Raw genomic sequence first — 13,959 nt, 5'->3', positions numbered from 1 at the left:
TTTTAAAAAAAAAAAAGAGGAAAAAACATAGCTCCAATACTTATCCCCAGTGAGCTCTGCACTGTAAATAACAAAGGGGCAAATCTTGTACACTGGATAATGTTCAGATCTTTTCATGACTCACAATGTTCATAATAAATCTTCTACTACATACTGAGTGTTACCTCATCCCAAAGATCTAAAGTTTACAGCCCACAATGTAAATGCCACCATTTATTAAACTCCTGAACAGATTATATGAGTCTGAAATTGGGAATCACGACTGCAAACAGAAATAAAATGAGAATAACATCAGGGAGTGGATACTGTGTTATAAAAGGAAGTAAAATTAAATATAAAAGCCTGGCTCAATTTTTATTAGAAAGCAGGTATTTGGAGCTTTCACAACCCCAATCTGGGCAGGATACATTTGGATGCATCTTCACATGTGATGGAGGTCATGCTTTCCCCTTTAAGTGAAATGCCTCAGTTCCATTTTCAGGCAAGATCTTCTGGATTCTCTTGTTTTCTGCTGCTCTAAAGAGGTGCCAAAGGACGCGGGTGGTGCTGTGGTCTAAACCACAGAGCCTGGGGCTTGCTGATCAGAAGGCCGGTGGTTTGAATCCCTGCAACAGGGTGAGCTCCCGTTGCTCAGTCCCTGCTCCTGCCAACCTAGCAGTTTGAAAGCACGTCAAAGTGCAAGTAGATAAATAGGTACCGCTCTGGCGGGAAGGTAAACGGCGTTTCTGTGTGCTGCTCTGGTTCATCCGGAAGCGGCTTAGTCATTCTGGCCACATGACCCGGAAGCTGTACGCCAGTTCCCTCGGCTAATAATGTGGGTTGAGCGTCGCAACCGCAGCGTCATCCATGACTGGACCTAATAGTCAGGGGTCCCTTTACCTTTAAAGAGGTGCCAGAACCACTTTTAAATGAGAAAACATGTGGCAAAGAGCAGAAGGCCCAAAGCACATATGAAAAAGCTTTGGCATTCTGAAAACCACATTTTTTAAATGTGGGGTGGGGTGCATCTTGGTGGGACTCAGCATCATTGTAGATTGATGTACTGCCTATCGATGTGCCACCTAACACTGTGCTGGAAGAAAGAAACAAAATTTTACTTGCACATGGAGGAACAACGAAAGAAAATTATTCCTGACTAGATTGATTATGTTCTTTTCTGCAGGTCCCAGGTGAGAGGCCTGCATGATTCTTCATGACTGAATTCCCTTGAGATGCACAGAAAGCAACATGATTTTGCATGTTTATAAGAGAAGCTGGAGTGTTCAGAAAGCCAGCTAAGCTGTGGCGCATTGCTTGGGCGGGGGGAGCAGTGGTTAGAAACAGATGCTGTTTCATCCCTTCTTAGTTACTTTCCTCTGTATATATTGACAGCCACAGTAAATGAAATTATTTAAGTTCTAGAGGGATGAAAAAACAACAATAACAAAGCCGTGCTGGGATGTCTATGGCTTCTTGTTTATTGATTCCGACTTGGTGTGCTGGGAGGCTTTGGAGACAGTGCTTTGACAGTTGTGCAAAGATTTACATAAACATATGCTCCAGCTGTCTCTCTTTAGAGTGAGGCATCCCTGTTTTATTTTCTTGTCCTGGTCCCAGGTAAATTGCTGTCCCTATTTTTGTCATTTGGTGACACCTTATTAGAAATAAAGTTGTTGTTCAACTTGTCTTCCTTTACACTTCATACCCCGAGTCTCTTGCAGGTTGGGAGGGAGAGGGGGAATGCATTTGTTTCTGTCAGACACAATAAGGGCTGGCAGTACCATTAGGCCAGGGTTCGGGAACCTCAGGCCAGGCACCCTCCAAGCTTCTCTGTCTGTCATTTCCTGCAACACACTCCCTTCCCAGTCACACACCCCTCTCCCCAGTCTATTCCCCTCACCAGACCAGCTTTGCACTTTCCAGTTGTGTTTTTGCCTGGCTGGAATGCATCCACGAACTCTGGCAATGCCCCTGGCTTGCCTGGTTGGTGAAGGATGTGAGAGTGTGTGTAGAAACTAGTCTGTTACATGAAGATAAAACTGACATTCATTGCTCTGTCCACTTTTCCCTCTGCTCCAGTCTGCCCCTGGGAGGAGAGTCTCTGGCCCACAAAAGAATATGACCCTCGGGGCTAACAAGTTCCACCACCCTTCCATTAGGCAGTCACATCTGGCAGCTAAGTGCCTTGGGCCAGCCCTGTACAGACATGAACACTGGAAGCACATGCAGTTCATATGCTACAGCCATTTTGAGTTATTGTTAACAGGTCATTGGACTATTATGTTTCTAGTTTTTCAGGAAAACACCCTCCTGGCTTTTAGATCAGTGGAAGACCAGATGGTGTAGAGCAGTGTTGGCCAAACTTGGGTCTCCAGCTGTTTTTGGACTACAACTCCCATCATCCCTAGCTAACAGGACCAGTGGTCAGGGATGATGGGAACTGTAGACCCAAAACAGCTGGAGACCCAAGTTTGGCCAACACTGGTGTAGAGGAAAGGAAAATAACACACAGGAAGTGGTGCAGCGTCATCAGCAATGTGTAATGGAGGGCTGTGCCAGGGCAGTGATCTTGGTTGATGAGAATAAAGATGTTGGAAGTGTGGCCCTATGTGAATGGTTGGAGAGGGTGTAAATTATCGTAATCACCACCATCTACTTGTCACCAGTCATCGTGTTTGGCAGAACCATGCAAACCAAAGGAAAAGAGGAATGCAAAAGAAGAACAATCTTTACTTCTCGTACTTTTTCTCAATAGTGGATATCCTCCACTTCTGCCAATATATTCATGCATTACATTTGGTTATACAAGAATATTCCACCTGATCACATGGAAAGAAGAAATGTTTGGGGATTGGTCATTAAATGTGAGCCCTTAAACCAGGTAAAACACAGATAAACACAGAGGTTGTGTGTTGTTGCTAGTACTGTGCCAAAAAGATGTGACCAGTGATAGAGGGAAAGGCTGTAAGAGAGGAACTCAGGAGGCACAAAGACCGACAGAAAGAAAAGGTTACTTAAGTAGGTCTGTTTAAGAAATACACACATCCCTGGGAGTAAGTCCCATTAAGATGAATAAGGTTTACATCTGAGTAGAGATTCATAGGCTTGCACTGTTAATGATATACCAGTTCACTATGCCTTTTAGAGCAAAGGCTTTTTTGTAAGAGATGAACAGGCTATTAAAGTCTCTGTTCTCTCACACAAATACACACACATATACAAATGTACACATATACAAATGTACACACACACACATATTTTAAGACACAGAAAACATATTTTGCTTGCTAGAAGTAAGTGACAGATCTTTAAAATGAACTTTTATGACTGGGGTCTCCAAAAACTATTATTTCTTGTCTTATCTGTATTCACTCATCGGGAAGTATATGAAATTGCAGTTACAAAAAAATGTTCAGAATGTCAATTGCTTGCTTTGAATATGTCCATTCCCCTGTTTAACTGTGGTACTGTAGTTATATGTTTATCACATCAGAAAGTATAGGCTTTAAAATGAATTGATGCAGTTTTCCCTTTGTTGTGATTCCAGAATTAACTGACCCTCTGCCACTACAACAGTAAGTATTATATGATGTCATTCTGCCATTGCAATAACCTTCAGTGGACCAACTTAGCAAAAACTTTTTGATGCTTCAGTACTGCACTTTGTAAAAGTTTATGCTCAGTAGGTGCTGCTTATTTTCTCAGGCATTTTGTCTTCCCAGACCAACCATTAAACTTTGTAATTCTCCAGTTGATGTTTTTAGTTTTTTCACCCCTGTTCTACAGTTTATTTTCATTTTAAGTGTTTAACCTTTGCTCTAACACCTTTGCGTTGTCTTCCAGTCTTTTTTTCATTGTTCCAGCCTCAAAAGCATTCATGAAGGTATTGAACAATAGTTGACCAAGAACTGACCTCTGAATAAACTCACTTAGGCTGCAGTCCTATGGACACTTAAATGGCAGTAAGGTCCACAGAATATAGTGGCATTTACTTCCAAGCCTTGAGCGCCTAGGTGTCTTTTCCAGTTTTATATTTACCTTATAATTGTTACTATTCTACCACCTTGATATAGGTGAGGAAAAAGTGGAAGGGAGAAAGTTAGTATTGTTATTTTCTTCCATGGCAAGGGTGTGGACAATGCCAGGTTACCGGATAGGCAGAGCAGTCACTGGCCTATGGACTCAATGCCTTTCAGGGGCCCTGCGACAATGGATCAAAACAATATTGATTTGATCTTGAAAGAAAATTACAATTAAGCTTTCTTAGTTCAATGTGAGGGGGTCCCCACCAAGATTTTGGCTGCCTAGAAGCCTTCACAGGATTTAATCCGGCCCTGGGTGTGGACCTCAACCCAGGCCTATCTGACCCTCAGAACTGTCCACAGGCAACACCTTCTCTCCACAGTCCACATACCTCACTGGCATGACTGGAATGTGTGATCAACACTTGCAAGTGGACCCCAAAGGGAATGCATCCTTTGTCAAAAAATGTTTCCCAGCCATGTTCTAAGGGAACATACAGAAAGCGATGATTAGGAAAGTGTCTTGTATGGAAAATGGTTCCTCTTTCAGAGTTGGCGCCACAAGTCCATGAAGATGAAATGAATGGGAAAGTCAATGTTCAAGGCAGCCTTAAGTCTTCAGAATTGGCCGAGCTATAAACCGAAATAACTAAATGAAATAGGTGATGTGTGCTTCTGCTTAGCTTTTATGTATTCCTTTGCTAACGGGGGGGGGGGGGGGATAAGTATACAGAAGCACACATAAAACTGCCGCAGTGTTGTACTTATCCGGCTGTGATTTTGGTGCTAGGCTGAGTGTGATATTAAAACGACCCTTCATCATTTCTTTGACATCAGCTATAAATAACTTTGTCTTCACACTGGTAATGAGTGTAGAGGGCGTATGCAGGGTCGTCATGGGCAATGCTCAGCTCCTGGAGGTAGTTTTTGTGTTCTTAAATTATAGCTCAGATAGGTACATAGTAAATAATAAGGCTGGGCTGGAAGTAATGAATTAATAGAATTTACAGATCTTCACTGTACTTCCATCTGGGAAGAATAATTTAGTGCTTCTGGAACATAGTATTAAAGCCTTGTGTTTATATGAGAGGAGTATTGTTTCTGTGCCATGGAAGACTTTCCAGTGTACCTCAGCTGTAGAGGCCTGAATGAACTGATTGCATAATTTAGACAGCTTGTGATTTGTAGTGTGTGTGTGTGTGTGTGTGTGTGTGTGTGTGTGTTTGATGCAAATGATGGGGAGTCTTAAACTTCCAAAGCTGTGTTATGTGATTATTGGAGGACTATGAAAATATGTATTCTCTGGAATATTTGTGGGGCCTGCCTGGTGTTTTTGTGTGTCGAGGTCCCCAAGCCACCCCAAATAACTCACACATCACACAGAATTTTTGTTTAAGATTTTTGGCATAATTTTGGCCACAACTTTATTAAAATACAAAAATGTGAGTGGTTGCTTAGGCAATGGTTTCCGACTATCTGCCCCTGGTGGGGACAGACTGACATTTCACAAGCCTGCAAAAGTCAGAAAAGGGCAATACATTTTGGGGACAGCGACAGAGCAGGGAACCTGCCCTCCCCAAATGCAACCAGGGGCTCTTGCGTGGCCCTAGCCCCTTGACAGGGCTCGGACAAAAGCAATAGTGAGCCGCGGTATTCCTTTAATGGACTACCCTTGCAGCAGCATTAGAGGGGCAGGCACAGCCAATCCATGCCCCTCAACCAACCAAACCATAAACCAATGCCTAACCACAACCTTACAAGTTGTGACAATTTGCTATGCAGTAGGCAAAAACCAAATAGCACCAGCCAATCAGCCAAATGGACAAAATTCCTACCGGGCCTCTGCCCCAAGATCAGACGACCCCATGACAGGCATAGCAAGGTCAATGCGAACAGCCCTAAATATAGGGAGGGGGGACAGGCAATCCAATGCATGGAGCGAAAAGAGGAAGCTCTACGCTTCATGCAGGGAGTTTTAACATTTCTAGCTGTCAATCACAAAATAGCAACATTAACTTCTTCCCAACAACAAGGAAAGCCCAATCACAATAGTGGCCAATAATCAATTAGCCCACCCCACAATTTTTTGGAGTGTCTTGTCAGCCCCCACCGCAACCCATGCTCTCCATGAAGGAGAACACGCTTTACATGAGTAGAATGTGTGCTTTTATTTAAAATTCATTTCTGAGTTATTTGTGGGGTATAGGAATTCGTTCATTTCCCCCCCTTCAAAATATTGTCAGGCCCCCCACAAGTTCTGAGGGACAGTGGACTGGCCCCCTGCTGAAAAAGCTTGCTGACCCCTGATTTAGAAATCTTGTGATTTGTATTCTGTGTGTGTTTGATGCAAATGATGGGGAATCTTAAACTTCCAAAGCTGTGTTATGTGATTATTGGAGGGCCATGAAAATATGTAGTATAAGCACACTGTATGTCCTTTTCATGCTCTCAAAAGATACATAATATAAAGGTGGGAGAGGGCATTATTCTCTTTCAACATGAAAAAAGTCAGTGTGGGATGACAACATCACATAAGAGAGATATTGTTACCAGCACCCATGAGAATGCCATGCAAGTCTGTGACAACAGGCTTGTTCATACTTTACAATGAATGCAGGTCTCTACTACACAAATACAAGTGCAGACATATGCAAATCAGCACTTGATTATTTGTATAGCTCATCTACAAGTGTTGTGCTCTACAGACTCTACATTCGTTGAACATTATATGTGAAGAACTGTACAAGTGTATGCCTCAGCTACTGTGTACATAGGTTCACAGAGTATCCACTCATTAAATGTAACATGTTGACATGCCTATAGTCAAATTGGATCAATTTGGGGTACTCTTGAGACCTCTGTGCAAGTTTGGAAAGGTCTACTCAAACCTTTGGTGTCCCTTGGTCATCCTGGGCTCAATCACAGTACATGCATAGTCATCTACTACACTAATGGGTCATGGGCATCCTTTTCTTGTGGTATACCTGAAGCCTCTGTGCATATGCAGTTAGGTCTTGTAGCCATTCTGGGATCCATTTTTGGAGTCCAGACTGAAGTTTTTGGTACATTTTAGGGAAGGGGATCTGAGTCTGTCTAGGGATGGGAGGGCAGAATTTGCATTAATGTGAACCTACCTAATTCACACTTCCTGAAACAATATGTGAGAAGAAACGGAACTAGCATTCAAAATTCACAGTTGTCTGAATTTTTAGATGCAGTTTTCCAGTATGGAATGTGTGCACAAAAATGAATATATTGGTGAAATTAAGCAAAGATGTATATGAAAATGTGTAGAAAAATGCTGATGACTTTTCACAATGACTTTCACACACAAAAATGCAAACTAATATAGAAATTTGGTAAACTGAATTTATAACCAGAAAAATGAGAAACTAAAATTGATAGATTTGTCCATCTCTAGCGCTCCCTAAAGATGTCTAGAACAGAACAGAGCAATTCGTCCTCTTCCTTAATTTATCAACTGACTGATAAATATAAGCATCAATTTTGCTGGAAAGCTTTAATGCTTAAGAAATATTCATTCCCATTTTTCTGACTATGCTTCTATCTGTCATCTTCTACAGCTTATTTCCTTTTCAAATGCCCTTTAAACACTTGGAGGTAAAGGGTAAAAAAAAATCAGAATAATAGCTGTGCATTAATTAAAGATCCAATTTAGCCTAATAAAATTAGCAATATTAATTCCAGGTTTCTTCTCTGTGGTATTTCAGTGTTCACTGGATTCACAAATGTTAATAATAAATCCAGCTATGTCTGGTATCAGTTTAGAATGGAAGGGCATGATCAGATGTTTATTGACTTAACTACAGGAACAAAAATAGTTGTCTTAGTTGAAATAGATGGGTGAAACGCAAATATCAGTGGTACTAAGCAAATATTGGGCTGAATGCATGACTAGTGCTTTAAAAAATGGCTCACACTTTAATAAGAAGAACAAGCATGGAAAATTCTTGGGTGTGCACTGAATCTAAATTAGATTATCTATCAAGCCCTCTCAAGTGACTATTATTGTAGCATCAATGCAGAAATAATAATGAGGAATAGCACTAAAAACATCTTAAAGCACCACTGAGGGTTGTGGTTGTTTGACTGTAGTATGGAAACTCTTAATATTACTCTTTATGTAGACCAGCATGCAAGTTGCACAAGCCTTATTATTAGAGTAATGTTGTCATGCAGAAAATGCAAACAAATTAGATAATGAACTGGATTCTTGTGAGTCTCTTTCTAGTTAGTCATGACTAAAATATTATTAACCAAGCATGGGTCTAGTTCAAACATTTTGGTCCTTTGGCCACATCATTCACATTCCACAGATGAAAACAGGATCATTTCTCACTGACCCTCCTCGACCTCCCCCCATTTTTGTCCCCACCCCACAGAGCATTTCTACCACCACTAAACCAATGGGACACAGCATACACACCCTCCACCATACCGAGAAAACCCCTTAACCCCAATTTTATTTCAGATTTACAAAAAAAAAAAAAGCAGCAGCAGCAACAACCACACATTGATAAATAAATATTAGAAAAGGGCAAGATTAGATGCGGACACATAAAGTATTGTTTTTGTTTTTCTTTTAAATCAAGACTCCTTGTGCTTTGCTCTGTTGACCCTTTCTTCACTGCCCTCTGCCTGCCCCTCAGAGCTGCCGCGTCACATGGGGCTGGGCGTCAGCGGTGGTAGCCTCTCCTCACCCTCTCTCCAGCAACCACTACAAGCTGCCCAGGAGATGTTGGTCAGCAGCGGCAGCCATCGAGAGGCAACAGGATGCTTCCTTGCAGCTACCACTGCCACCACTGCTGTCGCTCAGGATAAGTGCTGGTTCATCCTCCTCCCCATGCTGGCAGGCAAAATAGGGACATTCCAAGATTAAATCAAAAGCTGGGATTACTTTTGTAATTCCAGGACTGTTCCTGGATCAAAGGGACACTTGGAGGGTATGCATGGTGAGAACCAAAACAGGGCCTTAGGAAATGTGTGTCTAGCAATATGTAACATGGGTAATCATGCACGGAAGCATATGTTTGGTATGCAAAAGGTCCATTGCTAGCATATGCCAATGTAAAAAAATAGAGATCATATGCCTGGATCAGGTGGCCTGATCCTGACATATGAAGAAATAAGACCTTCAAATTGGAGGAAGCTGCTCAGATCTACTAAAGGAGTGTGAGGGATATTTTAAGGGATATCTGAATAGGCAATTGGGAGTCCTGTGCTGGGAACTGGTGCAGAACAGAGTGCAATTTGGGTGATAGGAACATAGGATTCTGCTAGGTTAAATTATTTTCTCATGGAACATATTCTTATCTACTCTCTCCAAGCTCTTAGATACCAACACCTGCTATCAAAATCTTTGTTTCACTGGACAGGACATGATACTTTCTGCATGTTCTCTGCCATAATCTGCATGTTCTCTACCCTTCCCCTGACTTTCACTGCTATGTGACTGCAACTGAGATCACAACAGAGCGTCTGTTGGTGGAGCATCTGTCCCAGATTCAGTCCCTGGTATTTTCAGGTTGGGCTGGGAGAAACCTGTGTCTGGAACTCTGGAGAGCCACTGCCAGGGAGAGTGGACAATCATGAGCGAAATGGACTAATGGTCCAGCTCAGTGTAAGATGCATTCCTGTGTTCCTACAATGGAAAGTGATGTTAGCATGGAAAGGAGAATGGTCTAGCTTTGAGGCTCTGAAGTGAAGGCTGAGCCAAAACATAAACCCTATCAGGTGTATCAACTAATTAAAGAAAAAAGGTGCCAAAACAATACATTGCAGGGAAGCTCAATGACCAGTTTTAGAGCCATTGAAATTTTTTCCCCCTGTGAAGTGTGTGTCAAGTCTAGCTGGCATTAGTTCAGTCATTCTGTTTTCCTTTTTGTTGGATGTATTCGGAATGCATAATATTAGAATGAGAAACACTGAGTCCCAAGATTAAAAAGGGGAGAAGGGGAGGGGGAAAGTGGATTCATATACAAGCTATTTGTTCAGTGGACTGTATAATGCTGGAGGCAGAAAGTATAAAAAGAAATCCTCAAAGTCTGCAGCAAATCAACATGTCACTTTTAATCTATACTTTAATAAGTTATGCAGAAAAGCCTGGAGTTTCTGTCAAAACAAAAAATAGATCACTTTTTGAAATCGTATCAGCAAAGGTTCCATCATGAGGTTTGTTCTGAAAATGATCTGGATGATTAGTAGTTAAGGCTGAAAATGAAAATTTAAATTTAGAACCCCCCAAAAGTGGGCACTGAAACATGTTGCAGTTTGGATTGGTCTGGTTCAGAGTGTCAGCCAAATATGTCTTATTATTGCTTAATCATCAACATCACTTATAGACCACCCTTCATCAAAGACCACATGGGAGTATAATATGCTTTTTTAAAAGCTGAAGATACCATACAATACCATACAATAAAATCATCATGCACCAAATCATTAATACCAAGCAATTTTCAAATCACAATAACCAAGACTGCAGCTGTTAACACATCAACATAAATTAGGATGCCCCAACAGCCCAAGTGAATAAATGTGCCTTTAATAGACATCAAAAAAATCCATATTGAAATTGTTTAATGCAACTCAAGGGACAGGGAGTTCCAAACTTCCATTCCACCATCATAATAGTTTCTCAGTCCTCCTTAAACTAAGCACACTTAGTCTGCATTGTAGGGAGCGTTGGCCCTTAGGGCTATTTCCCCCTATTTTAACTTTTTTCATCCCTTAGGGTTATTCTTCTCCAAGGTTGGTTGTTCTTCTTGTTGTTGTTTTTACTTCTGCAATCCTTGGTATTCCTCCAACACTGATGGTATTTCCCTCTGAATTTTGGCTAAATTAGGATCAGCACAAACAAAATGAGTTTGCATTATTATATAGGATTCTCTTAGTTGTCCCAGGCTAGAACAGCCAACTTAAGGGTTTTCTGAAGATTGCACAGGGCTCTCAACCCACAGGTCTTAGCATGTAGCAGTGGCAATAAATATGCAGCAGGTGAATGATCCAAATTTGGATTTAACTATCTCAAGTCTAGTTTCCACCCTTGTTAGAAACAAAAGTCTGACCATTGGTCTTCCTAGCTCAGCATTGTCCACACAGACTGGCAGTGGTTTCCCAGGGTTTCCGACAGGGAACATTTCCAATCCTACCTGGAGATACTGGGGATTGAACCTGGGAATCTACAAAGCAGATGCTCCACAACTTAACTAAAACACATTGTAGGAAATGCTACATTAACTAGTAGGACCTAATCCACCATTTGGAATCAATAGCTCAAATCATCTGAACTGGGGTGGGGAATCCTTTTTTCCCATATTTCATCATGTGGAAGCTTGGAGGAGGGCATGTGCTGGGGTAAGGTAAAGGGAAAAAGTAGCTGGCCCTTGTCCTTGTCCCATGGCTTATATTCTAGCAGAGTCAAAAATGTATACGCACCCATCCTCCCACATATCTCTCCATCCTCTATCCAGGAAAGCAAGAGGTATTAGCACAGGTCAAGGAAACATTCCAGCTAGGCAACTGCACCTGAGGTGAGCAGGGAGCAGGGGCAATGGGGTCTGTGGCCTGGAAAGAGCCCCAAGGGCCAGGTAGAAAGGTCTGGAGGACTTATTGAGCTCCCAGGGCTGACATTCCTCACCACTGATCTAAACTATTATTTAGGTTCTCTTGAACACTGGTCTTTAGCTGGTCGGTCAGGACCTGCTAGTGAGTTCCAGTCTGATCCAAGGTGGGTTACAACAGAAGCACTACCACGATGCAAATATATGGTAAAAGATTAAGAAATGGGTCCCCAAAAGATGGGTCCTTGGTCTGAAAAAGTTGGAGATTGTGTCCTCCCTAAAAGAGGGCATGTGCTGTGGTGAAACCTAGAGACTGACCTCCTGGTTGTGGGTGGGTCTATTGGATAGCCACAACGCCCAATTGGTAGGTCCCTCATTGCTGGATGTAATCTGGCCAACAGGTGCAGTTTAAATGGATCGAGGGACCTATATAATCCCTTGCACGTGCCCCAGAGCTTTTTCTTTCAGTTCGTGCATCAGAACACCCGCCCACCTCTCCCTATATTTAGGGTATTTTTGCAATTGACCTTGCTATGCCATCATGTGTTGTCTGTCATTGGGACAGGGGCACGGCAGGAATTTTCCCCACTTGGCTGATTGGCTGTGGCCATTTGGGTTTTGCCTGCCGCGTAGCAATTCGTCACAACTTGTAAGGTTGCGGATAGGTACTGGTTCATGTGATAGGGATGGGAGAATGGTCTCACCATCCCTATGTGAAGGGTATTCTGTTAAAGGAATCCAGGGACTCAACTTGGTTTGGTCAACTCCCGTGAGGGGGTTGTGCCTGAGTCCAGGGGAGCATCTGGGGAGTGAACAGAGTCTGTTCCCGGGCTTTTCAGCTACCTCAGGTGTTCATCTTTGGCTGACCTATGATAGAGCTCTGGGTCAGCGCTACCTGCAAGATTGTAGGGAGCGAGTCGAACCAGAGCCTATGCAACCACTCACTTTTCTGTAATCAATAAAGTTGTGGGCTAAATTCTGCCAAAAACAAAACTGAAATTTGAGTCAAATGTGTCTTTATTTGGGGGGAGGTCTCTGGGTCTGAATACACAAATACGGTATCTGATCTTGAACATCTCCTTGGTGTGTGTGTGTGTGTGGAGACAGACACTGGTATGCAGATAGTTTAACACACGGCTTATTTCTCAACTCATTTGTGTTGGATTTCCCCTGTTTATGTGTTTGTTGTTCAGCCAAGCATTCATTTCAGGACCAACTTAATAGCACAGGTACGAAGCGAATGTGTGATTTAACAATTTTTATGAGACAGCTTGGCTTGAGGATTACTCTTTTTTAAAAAAGTTGCTGTTGTTTAGAAAAGCTGATTTAGTAATGTACCAAACAGTCTTCCCAAGAGATAGTTCGGTATTCCCAGTATTGGGTGTTGAATAAAGACATAGTGTAAATATAGATATAGGCGCATGGCATGGACGGGTGATCAAAAGCAAAAGTTCTGATAGAATGGCTAAGGAAGGGCTTTAAGCCACTTTAAAATCACCAGGGGCCTTGATTACTCACCTTTTCATTTTGCCCAGAAGCATGCGAACAAATATATAGCAAGAGATGGAATTCAATAAAGGCAACAAAACATAGTGTCAGAGCTGGAGGCTGCTGAGAGTCTTTCTCCTGCAGTCTACCCATGAGGGTAGAGCGTTGCAAAGAATACACAGTATTCCCCATCACATATATTCTTTTTAAAGCAAAAATATAGAGTGGGTGGCACAGATGAGGATGCTTGCGAGAGAGAAGAAATGATTGGAAGGGATGCGCTGCTAAACCCTCCCCTCTGTTCATTGGCCTTCCCTGACAATCCTGGAAGGCAGGAGGGACATTGCTGCTGCCTGAGTGCTGGACAGAAGGCTGCCCCCTGCTGCAAGGCCCATTTTCACCTGGTCTAGGAGGCAGGGCCCAGACTCACCCTGAACAGCTAAAACAGGCATAGGCAAACTCGGCCCTCCAGATGTTTTAGGACTACAACTCCCATCATCCCTGACCACTGGTCCAGTTAGCTAAGGATGATGGGAGTTGTAGTCCCAAAACATCTGGAGGGGCAAGTTTGCCTATGCCTGAGCTAAAAGGCTCTTGGGATACCGGAGGGACATTGCTCGAACAACTCTTGGGTTGGGGCAACTGGCTAAAATGGTTTAAAATGTTTAAAATGTTTCTAGCTTTGATTCATCAGTTTTGTTTTTGTCGGGTTGGTGTTGGTTAAATGTTTAGTTGGGGTTGGTGGTTGTTTTAATTTGGGTATAACTGTAAACTGTTTGTTATTATTATTGTTGTTATTATTATTGGTTTCTATTGATTTATTGGTTTGTTGGTTTGTTTGCTTGTTTGTTTCTTGTATAGGGTATTTTGTTTTTTAATGTTTGATG

Source organism: Podarcis vaucheri, assembly GCF_965113315.1.
Source record: "Podarcis vaucheri genome assembly, chromosome: 5".
NCBI classification, from domain to species: domain Eukaryota; kingdom Metazoa; phylum Chordata; class Lepidosauria; order Squamata; family Lacertidae; genus Podarcis; species Podarcis vaucheri.
The sequence above is the reverse complement of the archived record's forward strand: the minus strand, read 5'-3'. Positions refer to the sequence as shown.